At 34.8% G+C, this 22,010-nt stretch overlaps 1 pseudogene across 3 annotated transcripts; it reads right to left on the bottom strand.

The window, feature by feature from the left end:
* Positions 1-4,773: 4,773 nt before the first annotated feature.
* On the bottom strand, positions 4,774-7,404 carry LOC145617878 (glucosamine 6-phosphate N-acetyltransferase pseudogene; annotated as a pseudogene). Of its 3 annotated transcripts, none has more exons than XR_014107808.1 (3): positions 7,257-7,380; positions 6,733-6,886; positions 4,774-5,417 (listed from the first exon to the last, which is right to left on the bottom strand). The product of XR_014107808.1 is annotated as a glucosamine 6-phosphate N-acetyltransferase pseudogene, transcript variant X2 (transcript). The 3 variants fall into 3 exon arrangements; XR_014107809.1 differs by having other exon boundaries at positions 6,733-6,834; positions 7,257-7,342; XR_014107807.1 differs by lacking the exon at positions 6,733-6,886 and having other exon boundaries at positions 7,257-7,404.
* Between the last annotated feature and the right edge of the window lie 14,606 nt (positions 7,405-22,010).

The raw sequence follows: 22,010 nt of genomic DNA, 5'->3' as shown, positions 1-22,010 counted from the left end.
TTAGATGTTTTTAGTTGCTTACCTAGTGTCCGTCTTGTCCCCGTCTTGAAGTATCGGCCGTCACAAGCCCCGACCACCAGCTCTCTGTAGCCTAAATAGACGCGAGTGCTCATAAGATTCTATTGCCCGCTTGTGCTTTGTGCTCACAAACCCCTCTTCCGCACGAGGCTATCGTTCTTGCAGCCAAAAGGCTAGAGCGCGCCGGACGTTTCAGGGTCCAAACTCCCGGACCGTGACACTATGACAGGCTGCCAGCGGCCCAACGCCCTTGCAATATCTACTTGATCCCAAAAGCTCCCTCTTCTTTGAGCAAGTGTAATCTACATGACATCCCCAACACAATATTTCTTTACAGCACCAATGCCGCAAGAGCCTTCGTTGAAAGTGGCAAGCTGACAACATCTGAATTGATCTAATGTGTGTTTATCGGTGGTGTGCGCTACCTCTTCCCGTTTAATGCAGTATTCTCCAGCTGTGGTGCAAATTTGTCAGCCATCTCATACATGCCATACCAATCCCTACACCACCCTTCAAAATTCCTACAACATAAATCACCCAATAAATACACCACTGGCTCTTATCCTTGTTGATACGCATCAAACTATCAAAGAATTACACCAATTCCATATAGAAGGCTCATTCATTTGTCCAGAATCAACACGAAGGGGAATAATATACCCCAATTTTTTTGCTGCAGAACATTGAGAAGCAAGTGGCTCACTGTCTTTTCCCTACGACTCTATAAGCCAAACTATCCTTGACTATAATAATATTATTTTTATTGTTTAAATGCTTAACTAATGGTTAAATGTGGGTTAAGGGGAAAAGTGACGTCACAAATGGTCTAAAATGGAGCCTAATAGTAATATTAAATTTTATTTAAAAAAAAATTGCGGTAGTAATTCACAAGTCTTTTAATTCATGGTTGTAATTTTCAAAATGACATTAATACGCGGTAGTAATTGGCAACTTTCTTTTTAAAGACATGTTCAATATAATCTAATTTATATATATATATATATATATATATATATATATATATAAGAGTTTTTTCCAGATATTTTATTGTGCAATAGGAGTATAATTTTTCAAAAATTATTAGTGCACCATACAGAATCAGTATTTTTTTTTAAAGAATAGAATTAGTATTTTTAATACGCTACAATAAGATTTTTGCCACATAAGATTAGTATTTTCATAGCGCTACGTAGAATTTTAATAAATAAAATAAAATAAAATAAATATCAAAATATATTTTAGCCAATGAAAAAAATTTGCAATTTATTTAAGAATTTCAATTTTAAATAAATTATAAAAATAAAATTTAATCTTTTTATATTAGGCATTTTATCTAAATATGAAAAACGAAATTAACAATTCATGTTATAGTAAAACATTCAAATAGTAATCAAGCAAATAAATCACAAAATTTATTAAATAGATATACATATTTAGTACAAATTTTCTAGCCTATGAAAAAAAATATTGCAATTTATTTAAGAATTTTAATTTAATTAATTATAAATATAAAATTTGATATTTTTATACTAGGCATTTATCTAAATATCATAAACGAAATTAACAATTCATGTTATAATAAAACATTCAAGAAGTAATCAAGCAAATAAATTACAAAATTTATTAGATAAATATGTATTTCATACAATTTTTGTTTTTGAAAAATACAAACAAACCGTGCATTGTATGACTTCATTTAGTATATAATGTTTCATGTAATTTGTTAATTTATAAATAACTATAATATAATTTATTTGTTTTTTATTTCATTTGAACATACTTGTATAAAATGCTAGATTCGTCACTGAGTTGAGCAACAACAGGAAGATAGAGCAATAGTAGGGACGCCGGTAGGGGGTGTTGACGAAGGAAGTCAATAGCTGAGCTGTAACTGGAGCTGAAAGTCGATAAAGGAGAATATCCCGAATGGAGGCCAATATTGGCTCCATCCGGGTCTCAAGATACCCTCGATACTGGCGTAACTCATGAATCAGAGGCTTGTATAGCACACGAATCCCGAAGCTGTTATTGCTGTCCTCTATGGTTATCAAGCTGGGTTTTGATGACAAGTCAAATTCTAATTTTAAAAAAATAATTTATATTATAATTACTGTAATATTATTTTTTTTTTTTTAAAAATAAAGCTGAATTATTCTTATTATTGTAATCTATCTATCAATACTATATACTAAAGTAATCACCAGGAATATTCTAGAATTACACGTGTCACATTTACATTAAAAAATTTCCCTCCAAAAAGTTTTCAATTTTTTTTTTAATTATTTTCCTTAGAAAATAAAAAGATAATTGATGAAAAAAATAAAATAAAATAAACAACCTTTTTCAAAAAAAATAATAATATATAGCCTAAATAATACAATTACAACAAATTTAAATAAATAAAATATTAAAATTATACACAATCTATAAACGAATACAAACTTATAATAATATCTAAATATAATTTTATTCCTGTGAATATCCGAGCGTTGCTCGGGCAAAGAACTAGTTAACTACCAAAACAAAACATTGCTGACATCATCAGCTCTTAAATTATCCTACGTGTCAATCAAACATTAAAAATTTTCCCTCCATTTTCTATGTGTGGTGTCATCATTTTTTTTAACCTACACTATACATTTTTCTTACAAAAAACAAATTACCACTCTTTTTTACACAAATGACAAAACTTTATTTTATGCATAATAATAAAAATTAATTAAATCGTGCAACGCACGAGTCTAATCTAGTATCTTAATAACAAAAAAAAAAACAAAAAACAAAAAATGAGTGGGGATGGGTTCAGGTTCAAGGTGATTAGTTGGGTTCAGGGTGGTTTAGGAAGGAGTGAGCGTGGGTTTCGAGGTGGTAAACATAAGGTAAAATTGGAGCATGTTAAATTCAATCAAGTCTAATTTGTTCAAGTGAAACGAATGCACCCATATGTTGGGGAGTAGAGATAAGTTCTTTAACAAATATGCACATCTCCGTCTATTATACTCATTTAACTCAAACAAAGAACAACATTAATTCACAAAAATAATATTTTTTGTAACAATGAAGAAAAGATACTAGGCAACTTCAGTTACAAGTTGACACTCTTAGGCAAATCCTTATGCATTTGGGAATAACTCTATAACGTCGTTGTCATTTTTATTTGTTGTTAGGAATACTCCACAATCTTACTTGTAATTCTAGCCAAATGTCATTACTATCAAAGTCGAAATCCCCACAACAAGAGACACCCTCTTCTTTCTATACTTCTCAAAAAAAAAATCCATTAAAGAAGGACCATCTAGTGACAAATTTAGGACTTGGAATGATATTATGCTAATAGAAAATGAGGGCTATAAAATAAAGAAAGTTATAACTTTTATTTTTACCCTAAAACAAATTCAATTTTTATTGAAACAATAGGGGTACAACCATTTTCTTATGTTCCTTTAAACCATTCCTTTTCATTCTCTTGTAAGCATAGCAAGCAATAGATAAATGTTATGTGGTGGCTCGATTGTCAAGCTGCTAGACGAGCTGATTTCACCTCAATAAACAAGTGAAGATACACTCGGAAACTCTACTCCTTATCCACCACTTCTCTACAAACACTAGAACACTACAATTTCACTTGTATAATCTTATCAGACTCGCATTTAAATGTCAGAATTTTAGCCTAAGCCAATCTACTCAACTATGTAACTAAACTTTCATCATTAACAGTTGAATGACTTCTCCTAATGAATTTTAGCCTAAGCCAATCTACTCAACTATGTAACTAAACTTTCATCATCTGAATTGATCTTATGTGTGTTTATCGGGGGTATGCGCTACTTCTTCCTGTGTACTGCAGTATTCTCCAGTTGTGGTGCAAATTTGTCAGCCATCTCATACTTGCCATACCGATCCTACACCGTCCTTCAAAATTCCTACTACATAAATCACCCTAAAAATACACCACTGGCTCTTATCCTTGTTCATACGTATTCAATTCCGTAGAGAAGACTCATTCATTTGTCCAGAATCAACACGAAGGGGAATCATAAACCCCAAATTTTTTGCTGCAGAACATTGAGAACCAAGTGACTCATTGTCTTTTCTTCCCTGACTATCCATCCGTGTATCCATTCGACTCTACAAGCCAAACTATCCTTGACTGGAATAACATTTTCCTTTGTTCACCACCCAAAATTACAGACTTTCGGGGGACTTCTGCTGCACAAAATTTTCTCCGAAGCTTCTTTGTGCTTCCATCTGATGCAGAGGCCTGATTTGAATAGTATGATTCTCTAATAAGATGACAGACACCTATCATGATTTAATTCACCAAACAGTTTTATTCATTCCTAGGAAGTGAAACTCTCGAGAATTTGCAAATGATCAGTATGTGTAAACACACAACCACTTTGTTCATATCTGCATCTGCATCACATATTTGCTTACGTCCACATGAAATTTCATCTTCTAATACCTTTTTGACATGGGCATGGCTGGAAGATGTGGTTATCTAGGACTGTGAGCAAGCTCAGGAGTTTAATCCCTTGCCTTTCAATTTGGCTCCATAATGTTTAAGGGAATCACGATTGTACACCGCTTGTTGGAGTTGTCCCATTATCCCAATTCCTCATAATTGAGGATATGACATGATAAAGAATAATGAAGTATATTTTCACTAGCTAAGTACTGTTATAAAACAAGTGAATTCAGTACTCGAATTTGGTCATTTTATTCAATTCCTCAAGTATTTTAAAATACAATATATAAAGTACAAAAATTGTGACCATTTCCTCAAATGGTGAAGTCATGGAGTGTTGTACAATGATTACAATCTGTCAAAGTCAGCCTGCCCTCCTATTATTGCAATAAAGCATGCACATATGGAAGAAGTACGAAAACACAAGGAAAACTCTCACTAAGGGAAATACTTTACCATCTGAATTTCCTTTTCCTTAAATCCACATTTCTCATAAAACGCTTTGTTCTCAGTAGAACAGTCAAGGATAACCTTGTAGCATCCCGTTGATCGAGCATGTTCAGTGAGGAACTCAATCATTTTCTTACCCAATTGCTTCCCTCGTGCATTAGCATCGACTACCAGATCTTCAATATGACCAACCTTACCACAATTTCTAATAAATTTCTTCTCAATGAATACACTTCCCGTTGCTATAATCTTTCCAGTGTCATTATCTTCTACTACACATATAATATGGTCATCCCCCTCAGAGGCAAGCTCCTTAAATCTATCCTCAAATTCCTTGTCTGAGACTGAGTCACAAACTGTCAGCTGACGCAACAGCTCTATAAAACCTTTGTTCTTGTCAGTGAGTTCTAGCCTTCTAATTTTGCACTTTTGGTCATCATTGGAATTGTTAGCTAGCATATCTGCTTCTGGAGTACGTTTCCTATAAAAGAAACATAATCATAATCAGATTGATACATTGCAGAGCTACAAAGAGAAGGTACATTAAAAATAGATCCATTTGGCTGAACACTGAACCAAATAAGCACCTAGCAAATCATGATTCATGGACTCAGCCAGTCGAACCTGAAGGTAGCATGACTAGAAAGGTTTCTTTCATGGTTAATATATACATATAAAAAATCAAAATCAAAATACAACAAAATAAAACAAATAAAAAAAATTAGGAAGGAAAAGACTAGTTCTCTTATACAACAAAATAAAACATATTAAAAAACTTAGGAAGCAAAAGGCTCCAGGTTTATGTTAAGACACCTTAATAAACAGAATAGTATCAACAAACTAAAGATATTGAGACAAACAAATTGAATACAATAAGTGCATGTTTGGTATTCATCTTGAAAATGAAGTGACATGGAAACAAAAGGAGAAAAGGACATGTTAACTATTTTTATTAGTAGTTGTTTGGTATAACCATAGGTACTCCTTAAATCATAATTCCCTTTCTTATCAAAGTTATCATTAGGTATAACTAAGGAAAGAAATCCATTGTACCACACATTGCTTAAAATTCGTAAAGCCCATGTACACACCTTTCCTTTTTCCTACTCCCACTGACATTATCACATTTCGAATGAGGATAATTAAACAAAAAAAATCCCCTTTGTGACTCCTATTGACTTAAATCTTCCTTAACGTAGCATTAATGAGGATTTTTGGTTAATTGCTTGTAACAACCTTAGGTCATAAATTAGTCAAAGCATTGAATTGACTTAGAGTTATAGTGAAAATATTTTCCCTCCATTTTTTCCCCACCCTATAAAAAGAATTGCTCCCCTATACAGCATCTCCTCTCACCTCATCTCCTTTATATAATGTTTAATCCATAATCATTCTGCAAAATATGTTTCTCTCATGACTCTTCTTCTAATACCTTACGGAAATTTTGATGGGAGCGAGTTTAAAGTGGCTGAAATTCAAAGTATGTGGTTGCTATAAATTTAAAATTCTGCAAAGTTCTACAAGATTTGAGTTTCCAACCCATATGTAGATGCAATTTGTCCCTGAAAACCTATTGGACATTTCTTTTAATTCATTGTCAAGATTTTCCTAATGCTGATATTGCCATTTTTTCACTCCTATATAGCTATAATATGCAAACCTATAATTTTCCTAAGATCTTCGAGCTAAACAAACTATATTAGCAACGATAATATCAGAAAAAATTTCTTCTAAAAATCGATTATCTCGCCGAATTTGCCAACTTTTATCAATGGAAGAATGAAATTACCGGTTACCTGATTGTAGCATCAAACAAATTTTATTTTCCTCTCACAAAATGAAAATCCAATAATTACAACCAGACCCGTCCCCGAGGCAGGGCAATAGAGGCGGCCACCCTGAACCAGGGAAGAAAAAGTCTATTTACAATAGAGGGTTATAAACAACAACCTGCAACACATTCCAAAATATCACCTGTTTAAATCCATAATTCCAATCTCACAATTCCATTTTAGTCGAAATTTTAAAGTAAATGAGCTTCTAAATTGGGTATTAGCAATCAAAATTGACTAAATTATCAAATTAGACTCCAAAAATCACATCAAATTCGTCTAGTTTAAGTATATCAACTTAAATTGCACACAGAAAATTCTACCAGCAAAATGGATCATTATAATCTTTCATAAATTCAGTAATTATAAATAAAGTTCAATAATCCACCCTAGAAGAACCCTAAATTGACTAGACTATTAATTAAATCAACGATAAAACCTAGGTTGTAAAATTTGATACTCGATGATTCAAAAGAAAACTTGTTTACCTCAGATGCCGCTTCAATGAAGAAGAGAAAGCTCAGTTAGCGCTTCAATAGATGCGAGGGAGAGGTAGAGAAAAATTTGGAAAACTATTGACACATACAGGGTGTTTGGCAATTGGGATTGGGAATTTGGGGAATACAGGGTGGGAGTGGGAATAGGAATTAATACGTGGAAATTAATGAATAATGTCAATCCCTTGTTTGACATATTTAGGGAATAAGATTGAGAAATTTTAAATCTTATGTTTGGTATGCGGGAATGATAGAGGGTTTAAAAGTAAAATTTACAAGATTACCCTTTTATTATCATATTACATATTAAAAAAGTGTAACTACTTGTGATTTTTTGTTCCTTTGTATATGGGCGAGCCCCCATTTATCTCCGAGAGAAACGGTTTTTGTTTATCTCTTGCACTTTTCAATGCCACATAGGCAGTTGTTCAATAAAAAACTCTGTATTAAAAGTGGGCCCAAATTTGGGTTAAGTAACGGCGTTAGTTTAAAAATTGACGGAGTTAGAAGCTACTTGACCCCCAATCCCCAACATATTAGAATCGCATTTTCCCAAAACGCAATTCCCCCACCCAATTACTCTGGAGGTATTGTCATGGTTTCGCTCTGTATGTAGATCTAGCTGAAGGTTGTTGGTCGGGCCTCCTCCGCAGCGGTGTACCTGTCTCATAATTTTTCTACTTCGAATGCTTCTCCGAGAGAAACGGTTAGTTTTATTTCTCTTTCGCAGTTCCAATTTGCCCGTAATTTTCCTCCATTGGTCGAATGTGTTGAGTTGTGCTCTCTATATAGCTTAATTACAAGTATTTATGTTTCATTTGTTAAATTAATGACTATAATATTTGCTAATGTTGTTCTAATTGGATTGTAGCACTGTTGTTATGATATGATTTCTGTTGTAATTGGTTTCTATTTTTTGTGTTATGAAATGAATTCTTTTCTAATTGGTTTCGTACCTATTAGTTTGTAGTTTTGTTGGTATGAATCGAGTGATCATGTTTCATTTTGGTAAATTAATGACTGTAATATTTGCTAATTCAGTTCTAATTGGATTGTAGCATTGTTGTTATGATACCATTTCTGTTGTAATTGGTTTATATTTTTTTGTTATGAAATGAATTCTGTTCTAATTGGTTTCAGACCGGTTAGTTTCTAGTTTTGTTGGTATGAATCGAGTGATTAGTAACTGTGATTGTTGTTTGTTGAAGTGTAGTTGGCTAAAACTGTTAAGCCCCATCACTGACATTACCTGTTATGCATGTACTCTGCATTTTATGAGTGGATACATTATGCTATTTTTTTTATGTGCTAGTAGTTGCTTGATCTCATGTCTGAAATGGAAGAAGATAGAGTAGTTCCTTTAGGAGGGAACTTTGAAGAGATTGGTACCTTGGTGAAGTGTGTTGTAGGTGAAAATGAACAAGAGGTTGGTCCCTTGCTGGACATAGGTGTAGATGAAATTGAACATGAGGTTGGTTCGTTGTTGGAGGTAGGTGTAGATGACAATCAGCAAGAGGGAGCAGAAGCTATGAGTGCAGAGTTTTTGGAGAACATTACCCTCTCTCACACCGAAGAAAATAACACACCCACATCTTCTTTCAAGGACAAAACTAGGAATACACCCCAATCCCATTCACCAACGCATACGGTGAAGTCATTGCAAACCCTTGTTTCCAGTACGGAGGAGATTGTGGATGCAAATGTGGACCCTCCTAAAGTGGGAATGCTATTTAAACGTTGGGAGGAAATTGAGTTGTACTACAAAACTTACGCGGAGCAGTGTGGATTTGGGGTGAGTAGGGTGCAAGGATCATACACTAATACAAAAGTGAGGAGGGCAATAACTTGGAGGTGTGAATGTTGGGGGTCACCGGATATGAGGGCAAAGCGTGATGCAAAGAAGAGGGCTAAGTTCATGGAAGTCGGGGGAAGCGGAGCAAATGTGAAGGGTCTTATTGGTGAGAAAGAGCTTGATCAAGGAAAACGTAAATCTAAAAAATGTGAGTGCCTAGCTAGGGTTTATGGGAGTATGAACAGTGATGGTTTATGGGTTTTGAGAACTGTAGTGTTGGAGCATACTCACGATCTCTCCCCTACCATGGCAAATTTGGTGAAAGAGTATCGAATGAAGAAGTTGACATCAACGGTTCGAAGGAGGTTGGTGAATTTTTTTGAGCAAGGTGTAACGGTTACTCAAATTCGTGGTTGTTTAGGGCTTGAGAACATACGATTGCCTAGCGTGAAGGATCTTCAACACGAGGTGTATAAGCAAAGGAGATTGAAGATGGCCGGTGGAGATGCACAAGCCATGATGGCATATTTTGATTATATGCAAGCCGATAACCAAAATTTTTACCATGCTCATAGGTTAGATGATGAAGGTCGCTTAAAAGATGTAATGTGGGTCGATGCTAGGAGTCGGGTAGCTTATGAAGACTTTGGCGATGTAGTTTGCTTCGATGCCACATATCTCACGAATGAGTACGAGCTACCTTTTGCAAACTTTGTAGGAGTTAACCACCATGGGAAGACTATCTTATTAGGATGTGCCCTCATTTCTCATGAAGACTGTGATACCTTTCGATGGGTATTTGAGCAATGGCTTTCTTGCATGGGTAATAAAGCTCCAAAAGCCATCCTCACTGATCAGGCAGCAGCTAGGCGAAAGCCTCTAGCCGAAGTTATGCCTAATACACGCCATAGATTGTGTATATGGCATATTATGAGGAAATTTCCCGAGAAGCTAGGAAAGTGTGCATTGTAAGTATTTTCTATCATTTTTCATGATCATTCACTACATAGCATAGGGTTTACTTCTGTCTTGTATTCAATTTTTCTGTTATTAATAGCTAATCCAATTCCAAAGGCTGAATAATGGTATAATGCATGGTTAACTCATTGCCTTGGTTATGCAAGAACTCATGTGGGTACATTTTTCTGTTGTGGATTCCTACAGATTATATCTGACTGATTACTGGTGATTATGCTATAGCTCTTTCACAATGTTCATTTTTAAATTTCATAGAATATTAAGTACTGGAACTTAGTAGTGGTAGGGTATAAAGTCTTTCCTACTGCTGGCAGTGCTTATATTATTGGTTTCATGGTCTTGAATCATATCCTTAGTTATGTAGTTATGCAATTCTGTTCTGTGTTACTATGTGAGATTAACTTGTCATATAACAGGTACGATGACTTTAAGAATCCTTTGAAGAATGTCATCTATGATAGCTTTACTGTTGAAGAATTTCAGAGACGATGGTGTGATGCAATGCGGGCCTTCGAACTGGAAGACAATGACTGGCTACAGGATCTTTTCTTAGAGAGGCACATGTGGGTGCCTGCTTATATGAAAGAGTATTTTTGGGCCGGTATGAAAACAACACAAAGGGTCGAAAGTATAAACCGTTTTTTGATGGATTTGTGACCCGTAAAACCAGACTATTTGAGTTTCCAGAAAAATATTGCGAAGCGATGAAGAAAAGGGTTGAGGATGAGCAAGATGCAGATGCAAGGGATTTCAAGTACATCAGACGGCTTGTTAGTGGATTCAAGGTGGAACGATTTTTCCAAAAAATATACACCGATGCAAAGTTCCAAGAAGTTCAAATAGAATGTGCAAGGATGTTGTATGTACAGATTAAGGAAGAGAAAATCATTAGTGATGTAGAAATCCAATACTTGCTTGAAGATCGCATTTGGATTGTTCGCGAAGGTTGTAATGAAGAAAGCATCACTGATTTAAGGAGGTTTTATTCTATCACTTTTAATCCAGTTACCAAACACATTAGCTGTGATTGTAGGAAGTTTGAAAAGGATGGGATCCTTTGTAAGCACTGCATTAGAGTCTAGGGTCAAAACTTTGTATATGACATACCAGCAGAATATGTTCTCGATCGGTGGCGCAAGGATGTGCCGAGGAAACACACACGTGTTAAAGTGGCGTACCACGATCCTACTCAAACCATAGAAGTTGTACGATTCAACAAGCTTATACCAGACCTTGAGGCTTTGTGTGATGAAGCCTCTGCCGTTGATGATGAGACTTGTGAGGCTGTTCGTCAAGCAGTACGGAAGATGCGTGCTGAGATAAGTGAGCGCCGTGACAGAAAAATGGCTGATGATGATCCCTCTGTTGTACCAGAAACTAAGGTCCCGTCTTCAGAGATAGGCTCTTCAGCTCCAGTTCCACCCCATGGCACTCCAGGGTCTGTCTCAAAGCGTGGTAAGGTACCAGCTAGCTGTAGCAAAGGTTTGGGTAGTACTGCAGATGGGGTTGATGGAGGGAGTCCTCAGTACCTCATTCAAGATCCAATTATTAAAAAGAGGCCTCGAGGTCGTCCAAAAGGGTCAAGGAACAAGACTCAAGCTGAATTAGGATACAATGCAGGCAAGGGTAAAAACAAGGTAACTGAGCTTATTCGACCTACATTCATAGCTGTCTTGTGGCATTTTATCGGATTCATTTTTTCATTTTCTAAGTTGGACTGTTATTTGTGTCTAAAATCATGTGACAGAGAGCGCAGACCCAATCACAAGTACATGTGCCTGATTCAGTCCAACCAACTAAGTTTCCGGTATAATGATTTTGTTTTTAAATATTGTACAGAATTTGCAAAACACTTCACCAATGGTAATTTGTTCCCAGGTCAAACGGAGTAAGAAACAGAATCCATACACTGAGTTCTACCAAGTGAATCCAGCTGAAGATGTTTGCTGTGATGACTTCGACCTTCACATGTCTACTCAAGAATGGTCAACTGATCCCCAGTGATTTTAAGTGTTGGAGCAAAACAAGAACTCATCTGGAAACTCATATGTTGCGTTTTGTGTTTCGAACAATTTAATTCTGTTGTAATTGATCAAAATAAGTACCGAAACTATTTAGTGTTGTAACACTTTTAACGTACTTGGCCTACTGTGATCTTGCTTGTTTGTATCTGACTGCTAAAAATGTGAATGCGAATTGTTGTGCTTTGTGTATGTGTAACTGTCTTCCTTCATTCTCTTCCATTTTTAATTTGATTTTGTTGCGTTTTGGGGCTCTGTTTTGGGCTATTTCTTTTTCGCCACTCTGAAACATCCAACCAACTAAGTTTAGAAGTAAAGGATAGAGAACTGAAAGAATTGAAGGCGGAAGGGCTTAGAGATGCTGATTATTTGAAGAAGCTCTCAGCCATGGCAAAAGAGAGTGCTGGAGAGCAGAATGTAGATGACTTTTGTAGACACCCATTTGTGTCTCCCCAAAACCAAACCCAGTGATGAATACCTTTCACGTCAAAACATAATCGAATGAGGTAAAAGTGTGGAAAGTCAGGTGTTGCGGTTTAGTTTTATTTAAAAATCCTTCTTTCTGTTTTCGAAAACCATTTCTATTTTATGAAAACGTCCATTTCAGTTTATTTTGGTCCATGATAAGGGTCCAATAATGGTGTAGTTGGATGGGGCTTAAAAAGACCTTTCCAACGATATATTATAAGCCCAATTCCGATGAATAATGAGGAAGTTATGTCCAAAATACTAAACTGGGCCCAAATCGGATTTTACCTACGACCCAATGATCATGAGGAGGGTCCAAAGGTTTAATCCTATTCCTAAACTAATTAGGATTGATTAGAATCTTCTATAAGTTTCTAAAATATCTTAATTATCCTTTTTTGAAAAGATAAGATCGTAGAATTTGATTTGAATATAAACTTTCCTTTTTTAAAACTTTCCTAATTCTATTCGGATTTAAACATGTTCAAAGATAGTCAGATTATTATTTTCGTGCCTCATATTTTTTATCAAAATTTTATATGGTTGGATAGATCTTGAAATTATCTTTCCAATGATATATTATAATGATAAATCCGAGCTATAACGAAAAAGATATGAAAGACATATGAAACTCTATCCAAAACTGACACCGTCCTACTATTGCATTAGAAAGTAGACTTCAAGAGCTTTCCAACGACATATTATATGACTTATTTGTACTTCTAGATCAAAAGATATGATAAAAACAAAATCCGCAAAAAACTGTCTTGTCGCGAAACGACAGGCTTGTCGCCTCGCGACAGACTCTGTCGCCTCGCGACAAGATAAATCTTTGGCGACAAGGTCGGTTTGATTAGCGACAGCATGGAGTTTTATTCCTCTTCAAATTCTAACTATTTTCTTATAAATAGGGTCCTCGGATCCCCGTTTTCATTCAATCAACTACTATCAATTCTCATCAACTCTTTTCCTTAATTCTCTCTTTTCTCTCTTGAGCAATATTTGCTTTCTTTCTCCTTCTTTTTCTAAACTAGATTTTTAAAAATACAATATTCCGCATTCACAAGATCTTGAATCTCTTAACCAAGTTCGAAGTTGCCTTCGCCCTAGACGTGCAAGGTTGATAATTTCTGAGGGTTTGGTCCAAAACTAGTCTAAACTTTATTTAATTTGATTTCAATTTAATTCTTTAATAATTTTTCTTTATTTATTTTCATTGAAGTTTACTAACTTGTGTATTTTGTTATTAGAAAGAGGTACGAGGCTTCAAAGTAAGTAGATTAGCTTACTCCCTATTTTATTAACAATGTAGATCGCATGCTTATTATTGTTTTATAATCCCTAGTATCATGTTAGGATGTTATTTTATGCTTCCTAGTATCATGTTAGGATGCTTTTTATGCTTTCTAATATCATGTTAGCATGTTAGTACCATGTTAGGTTTAAAGCTTCGATCTTTATTGTTTAGTGACATGCTAGGAATTGTTATTAATCTTGTTAGTATCATGCCTAGGATCTTGCTATTATTTTAAGCTTAATTATACCTTATCATGCTATTATCATCGTTATTATTATATATTGCTTTGTTATTATGTTGCTTTATATTATTTATTGTTATTGCTTGATCACACCTTTTATGATTGTTAAAGGGAATTTGTACTTGGAATCACGCTTAATAAGATAATTATTAATTTGGTTTAGGCTAATGTGATTTTAACTCAAGTGATCGTCAATAATAGTCTTATTTGTGCATTAATATTCAACCAACATAGATAAACAGGGTAGGTTTAATATAATGTTTGTATGTTATTCGAAAAGCGCACATGAATACGAGCAGAACAAAGTAGAGGCCTATTTTATAGGGCGGGTCCTTTCTTTTGTAGATTGGATTCGTACCCTCATCCCCGGACCCTATTTGGTTCAAGACCTTATGGAGTAGTTGATGGTCCTTTTGGATTGTCTTTTGGGTTTACAAGTTCCTAAAACTTGTTGGCGACTCTTTTTGCTCTTTGTCTTTCCCTTTGGAACGCCACGGTACTTTAGTGTATGATCACAGTGGGGTTCAAGTTTGGGGTTATCATAATGCTTGAAATATTCCCCACAACTTTGCAATTGAGAAGCTTCAACTGGAAGCTGCTCAGCTTGAAGTTGCCCGTCTTTCAACTTTAACAGAAAGGTTAGTCCAATAAGCTGGTGCTGTCTGTGCTGCGACCTAATTACAGCATTGATTATTTGATTTTGGTGTTATGGTTTCTGTTTGTATGTAAATATGCATATTTACTACACAAGTATCAGATTGATTACTTGCTAGAAGTTTGTGGTATGGCAATGTTGAGTTTTTCTTGTTCATGTATTATATATACTCAATACTTGTGCCAGTTTAAGCTACCTGGTTCCGTTGTAAGTCTGAAATTGACGAGATTAGGCAGTACATAATCTGATAGGAGTTTAGAGGTTTCAGTTTGCTGGGTTTTAATGTAAGAGTTCTGACATACTATTGTCTCTGATCTCTGTTCATCTTTTCTTTTCTTTTTTTTCATCCACTATCTTTTCTTCTTCTTCTTTTTTTTTTTTTTTTTTTTTTTTTTTTTTTTTTTTTTTTTACGAGCACTAGTTTATCACTAAACTACTAGTTTTATTTACAATGGAGGGGTTAAAATAAATAAAGCACGAAGTTAATTATAAACAAATAAACAAATAAAGCGTGAAACATTATAAAATACACCTGAGCTAGGTAGAAAATATAATTTCATCATTACTTAATCAATTCAATACAAATATGACCTTAGAGGCTTAGACACATGCAGCTACATACTTCACAAAATACTGATTGCCATGAAGGACTTGTTTGGGTAATTCATAATATCCCATGCCCCAAGGCTAATACGAAAATAAAATAATGGGTTACATAACTAATGTATCCCAATTGAAATAACATATTAGGTTCACTAGAAACAAAAGCCCTTAATATATTAAATGAGAATAAGGATGATGATTTAACTGACAATAAGGATCGTAAAACACTAATAATGTGACTTCATTGACCAATACTATACACTCTAAGTCAAAAGGTACTACTTCAGCTACTCGTTCTGCCCTTCAGCAACTTGGGGCGCAGCAACCTCTCCTTGATATATTTCCGGACAAACATAAACGTAGTGCTCATTCTTTATGCCTGCTTCCTGAATAGTGATGTGCCTTTTAAGCTTTCTGTCTTGGTATAAAACCATCAGAGTCTGCAAATCCTCACCTGATGCAAATCCTCCTAAGCTTTGAAGTGAGTTTGCATTGCACCTTCACCTCATGGTATGGTGTGCAAGTGTTGCGGATATAGAAAAATTTCCTCCTTGTGTCCATGTTTTTCAAAGGGTCCTGCAATTTATAGAAGAGCGTTAATAATAAGTTGCACATTATTGGTGTTACATAAAGGTAGGATTGCTACTTATAAAGCGCCGTACTCACATTAACGTATAAACAAAATTATAATGCAAACAATTTAACCTAAACAACGTACCACCGCAGACACATAAATTATGTCACCAGTCCGAATTCTCACCGATGCAGCGGTGGTTGTACGCTCTATAAGCAACCCGTGCTTCTTGAGCCTGATTTCGGGGGCTGTAACATCAACTCTCGATGCATAATCCTCATAGATTTCCTCAAATGTCTCTTCATCCCTTATCTCATAAACTACGCCCGTATCGTGACGTTGTCTACTCTTAACAAGGATTGTGTGGTTAGTAGGGGGTGGTTCCTCACCTCCTACGGGGTCAGCAACATCATCCGCGGTCACCGGAACACTAAGATCCATTGGCGGAGGACCACCAACAGGTGCACGGTCTCTGTTAACGACCTGTAAGGCCCTTGTTAACGCCGCTACAGCAGCTACTTGCGCTTTCACAATTCCATCTCTTGGCAAAGGCCTTTTGCTGACCATCTGTTTTTTAAGCTTATTGATGGCGTTGCGATTGAGAGTGGAAGCCAACAAGCTCTTCTTCTTACGAAACCTTCGTGGTGAAGGCCTTGGGGTTATTTTAGACCTTGTTGTGGGATAGGTTTGCATGCTTGGTTGCAGCTTTGCTTCAATTCCTAAAGGGGAAAGCTTAGTTTGGGTAGCAAGGTTTGGAGACATGCTGGCAAAATTCACTTCTATGTTTTTCTTACTGTAGGATTGGTGAATTTCTCATGCTTTCCCACCAAGTTTCATTTATATGCATTAGTAACCAATTGCATGCTGCCACTTGGTCATGCAATTGGCGGGTATTTGGGTTGGCGAGAATATTACCCGCCCATGAGTTCACGACCTCACATCCAAATCACATAACAAAAGGAAGGTCTCAAAAAGCCAAGTGCCTTTTTCCCCTTAACCAATCACCTTCCTCTAATGCTTTACTTGTAAGGGCACTTTGCAAAAAGATACAACATTAAATTTATTTATTAAACAAAATAGAATTGGATTTGTTAACTGAGACTTAACTTAATTAACTGTGTTTCCACCAATGAATTAAAAATGTATACATTTAATTAATATTTTGTACCTTAATGCGTATCTAAATTACTAGCAACATTGCGGTTCATAATAAAGACAACATACAAAAGAAAAACGACCTAAACCATTTATTGTTGTATCACTCCTCACTTTTTTTAATAATTAAAACCATGATCTTTGTACCTTGCGCGTCATTACTATACGATCTATCATCCTAAATGACTCAACAAGCATTTTTCGACTCCGATTGAATATACTTACAACTACTAAGTACATATTAACATAATACATGTATAAATCTTATTGTTCGGGAAAAAAAACATTTTAAGACTTCACTTTGAAATTAATTCGTATTTTTTCTAATATGAAATACTATAATGTTAGTTATGGACATTCTAGATTAGATGCGGTTGGCCATATAGATATGACTTGGTGGTGTGTATAATAACAAACTTGATCTTATCTCAATACTGCATAGTCACATTAAGATGGATTACCAAATATTGTACACATGCTACATACGCTCTGTAAAACCTTTCCCTTTGTTCTTCCTTAAATTGCGCCTGAACCATATCACATTGTCACTTCATTTGTATCAAGTTTTGGGGCTCCTACTGAATAAAAGATACTTTAGACACTATTGTTTGTTTTATTTGCTCACCTAGATATTATAATCTATGACAAGCTATTTCATAGAATCATACATCTATCCTACTTTATAATAATTATTTTGCACATAAAGTTTTTCCTATTGTATGTAAAACGTTGTACTGATTTTAGAAAAAACAAAATTTTCCTCTTGGATTTTTGCGTCAATCGACAAAATCAAATTTCAAATGTTCAATACGATTTCAATATTATTTATCCAAGTTTTAATATCTTAATTAACCACGGTTTCATTATTTGTAGACGTTAAATAATTTTTATACATTTACTAATTCTATAATTATGGCCATTTAATTTCTTTAAAAATTGTGCAAACCAACTATTATAATAAACAATGTTGTTTGAGAAAAATATTTAAGTCAAGTATTGAATATTGGATGCTACAGATTTCGATTTCGCAAACTAAATCACATTTTTTTGTGGTCAGATCTGATTAGCTATGACAAGCTATTTCATAGAATTGGATATCTATCCTACTACAAATATATTATTATAGACCCAAACATATCTATCCTATTACAAGTTTATCCAATATGGGATTTTTAAAAGATTAAGCCATTAGTTACACCACCAATGTCATTATTAGATACACTGATAATTGTCTAATACGTTTATATTTATGCTCAAGTACACATACAACTATAATTTGCCTCCTCGATACTACAAATTGCATATGGCGATTCTCAAACTTACACTAACATGGATATTAACTTTTTGAAATGAATCACCCAATGTGTAAACCTTTTCCACTTTTTATTCCCTGCATTTGTTTTATTTTAGTTGCTCACCTAGTGATTACAAGCTATCCCTATCTCTTTTATAAAATATATAGCTATCCTACCCAATAAAATTTGTGGCAGACCCATACTTATACCTCTTCTATGCACCACCTTTATTATTTTTCCCCTTTTGTGTCTTCCAGTCTTACACGCCATACATAAACCTCATGGTATTTTTCCAATATTAATAATGACTTGTTTGACTTCAACAATTTGGCATGCATTATCATTTGTTATCGATTTGCGTCCTTAGTAGATCATACATACAAATTTCTAATAAACGATTGAAATCTTAACAGATACAGAATCATATGTATCATTATAATAAACATTGACATAGCTTGAATTACGAAGTGATAATTAGTGTAATTAGAATAACCATGATTAAAAAATATCAACTAAAAGTACTCATACTCATCGATAATATCCGAACCCACTTCATTTAAACTGCATTCACCTTCAATCGACGTAATCACCGAGCTACGCCATCCTGGCTGAATGCAAAAATGAGATAGCCATGTGTTACAACGACAAACTACATCAATACATTGGTACTAGTAAATTATTTTGCACTTAATTAAAAAAACAACCTATGTACAATCAAAAGGGTGTGCACTTACAATTATGGAGGTCGATAGTAGATGACCATATAGAGTGTATTGCTTCCTGTGGAAATATGGCATAGCTCGTGCATCCCATATAACCAACAGCCCTCCAAGACCATAGTTCGGTCCAATTACCTCTACTCGATAATCACCAATTAATTGTTTGCGTACAAAACTAAGGAATGGCTTGTTCACCTGAGCCTCAGTCATCAATACCAACATAGGTTTAAATGAATTAAATAAGTTGGCAAAATTGTTGGCAAACGAAGGACGGTGTACACTCCTAGCATTCCATAATATCACATTAGAGCCACTCACGAAACTTTCACAGCTAATTACTTCATCCGACCTTTGACAACTAATACTAATAGTAAAAAATCTAGTTCCAGTGAACCAAGTACAAGAAGAATGGATATTTAAATTAATTTGAGAAATTGATTCTTCGACCGTAAACACATGAACACCAACCATATTGGCAAGTAGTATTATTTCTCTAATATCGACTGGTAGTGAAAATGTTGGAATATCATCAATTTTTAATATTATCTTTTTATCAAATATTGAGACCAATTCCCTTGGAATAAAAAGAGGCTGTAATTCTTGCATAGAACGACAATACCATCTCACAAACACAGACACACCCTTATGAAGATAAGCGTCTAGGTCATCTATAATAGGTGTGTAAGCCGGTACGTACTCAGTTGGTCGTGCATCACTTGGCACCATCACCCTAAATTGAGTGCTGTTGACATTAGCACCTCCGGACTGGTAATAAAGTTCGGTTTTGAGTGTGGACACATTAACTTGGTTGTAAAAAGAAAAATCAATTTCATCATGATAATAAATAGTTGAGTTGAAATCCAACTCCGCTTCATCGGAAGCGTAAACAGGTTTGCTATAAATGGTTTCAGTACAAGGATGGTATTGTAATCTTTGCCTTCCACCCTTAATTTGCAAATTTTGCAATTGAGATACAATGGAGTGTGAATTGTTATTCATTATAAGAGTTTGAATACGAGACAATTATCTTGAGTAAATAGCTAATGCAAGATGCAAGGAGAGGTGGTAGCTATATTTATTGGAAACATTGAGTGTGATGTTCACTTTTGAATTTTAAAATGAGCGCCATAATCTTAGTGAGAAAAACAGGAATTGGGAAAACAAATCATAACCGATTGTGTGCAAATCAACGGCAAGTGTGTTTGTCACTAGTGAAAGAGACAATTTGTAGAGAATCTCAATTTTTCAAAGGCTTAAAATGACCTCTTTGCCCTTAACCCTAAACCCTAAACCCTAAACCCTTAACCCTAAACCCTAAACCCTTAACCCTTAACCCTTAACCCTTAACCCTTAACCCTAAACCCTAAACCCTTAACCCTTAACCCTAAACCCTTAACCCTAAACCCTTAACCCTTAACACTAACACCTAAACCTTAAACCCTTAACCCTTAGGCCTAAACCATAAACCCTTAACCCTAAACCCTAATTCCTAAACCACTAAACCCTAAATCCTAAACCACTAAACCCTAAACCCTAATCCATTAACCATTAACCCTAAACCCTAAACCATTAATTCACATCCTTCAACCATAAATCATAATGCCAAAACAATGATACTTACGGAGGTGATAGGTTTCTAGAGACACTGCATCTAAAATTTTACGTTAATGCTTCACAACCTACCGTAATGTATTGTAAAGCTTCATGACCAATTGCCGGTATAATATCAATAAGCACCAATACGTGACACCCTACATATTCATTTTAGAGATATTAACTATTAACTTACCTGAATTGTTCTCATCGCCATTAACACCTAACCGATAACCCTAATCTCTAAACCCTATACAATTCACACAAAACCATTAATCCTCAATCCTAAACCGAACTTTAAAGGTAATCTTATCTTCTACTAACCTAATTAAACTAACAAAAATATCCTATTGAATTCGGTCACCTAATAATAAAATTAAAAATAACATTAAAAATAATTATAATAACAATGCTACAATTTAACATCATTTTGTTACAATTTAATTTATTAATACTATTATGTGCATAATATTAGAATTAATACGTAGTCGCATAAAAGGAGGTTGATTAATAAAGTGTATCATGTACCAATTAGAATTAATACACTGGTATTTAGGCATTAATACATTTTTACTCTTAATATATTATATATATATAGATAAAAAAAAATAATATATTATATATATGCACACGAGTTCACCATTAGTCATTAGCCACGTGTAGCTCGTTTTGGATTGTATACATTACAACTCCAAAGCAGATTTTATCCACCCAATAAAAAAAAGGGTTAATTCCTTTCATATAAAGGAAACAATGACACCAATCAATTGTCAGAAATCTACTTTGACACACACCTCCCCACACGCTATTCGAAAAAGGAGGAAATCTTGAACTGGTACGAAGATTCTTCTACTCTTCCCATTATCCCTTAAATCTCTATTTTACATACATTGTGCTCTATGGTAATAGTTTGATATAAAAATATTTACAACTATGCCATTAACCCTAGACCCTAAACCCTTAACCCTAAACCCTAAACCCTAAACCCTAAACCCTTACACTAAACCCTAAACCCTTGCACTAAACCTTGAACCAGTAACCCTTAACCCTAAACCCTTAACCCTTGTACCCTAAACCCTACACCAAAACTCAAAGTCCTAAACCCTAAGCCCTAACCCTAATCCGTAAACCATTAACCCTAAACCTTAATCATTATAGGTTTCGAGAGACACTGCCTCTAACACATGATATCATATGTCCTAATGTATAGCCATATATAATCAATGAGCACTTATACTCAAAATGAAAAATAACACTTCAACTATATGTGTATTTATTATTAGATAACTAACAATATATATAGATATGTCAAAGTTAGATGATCATTGTATGTAAGGGGTGATTATGATGCGAG

The sequence above is a fragment of the Chenopodium album genome, chromosome 26, assembly GCF_948465745.1.
Source record: "Chenopodium album chromosome 26, dcCheAlbu1.1, whole genome shotgun sequence".
In the NCBI taxonomy this organism is placed as follows: Eukaryota; Viridiplantae; Streptophyta; class Magnoliopsida; order Caryophyllales; family Amaranthaceae; genus Chenopodium; species Chenopodium album.
This window is presented reverse-complemented; position numbering and strand designations above follow the sequence as displayed.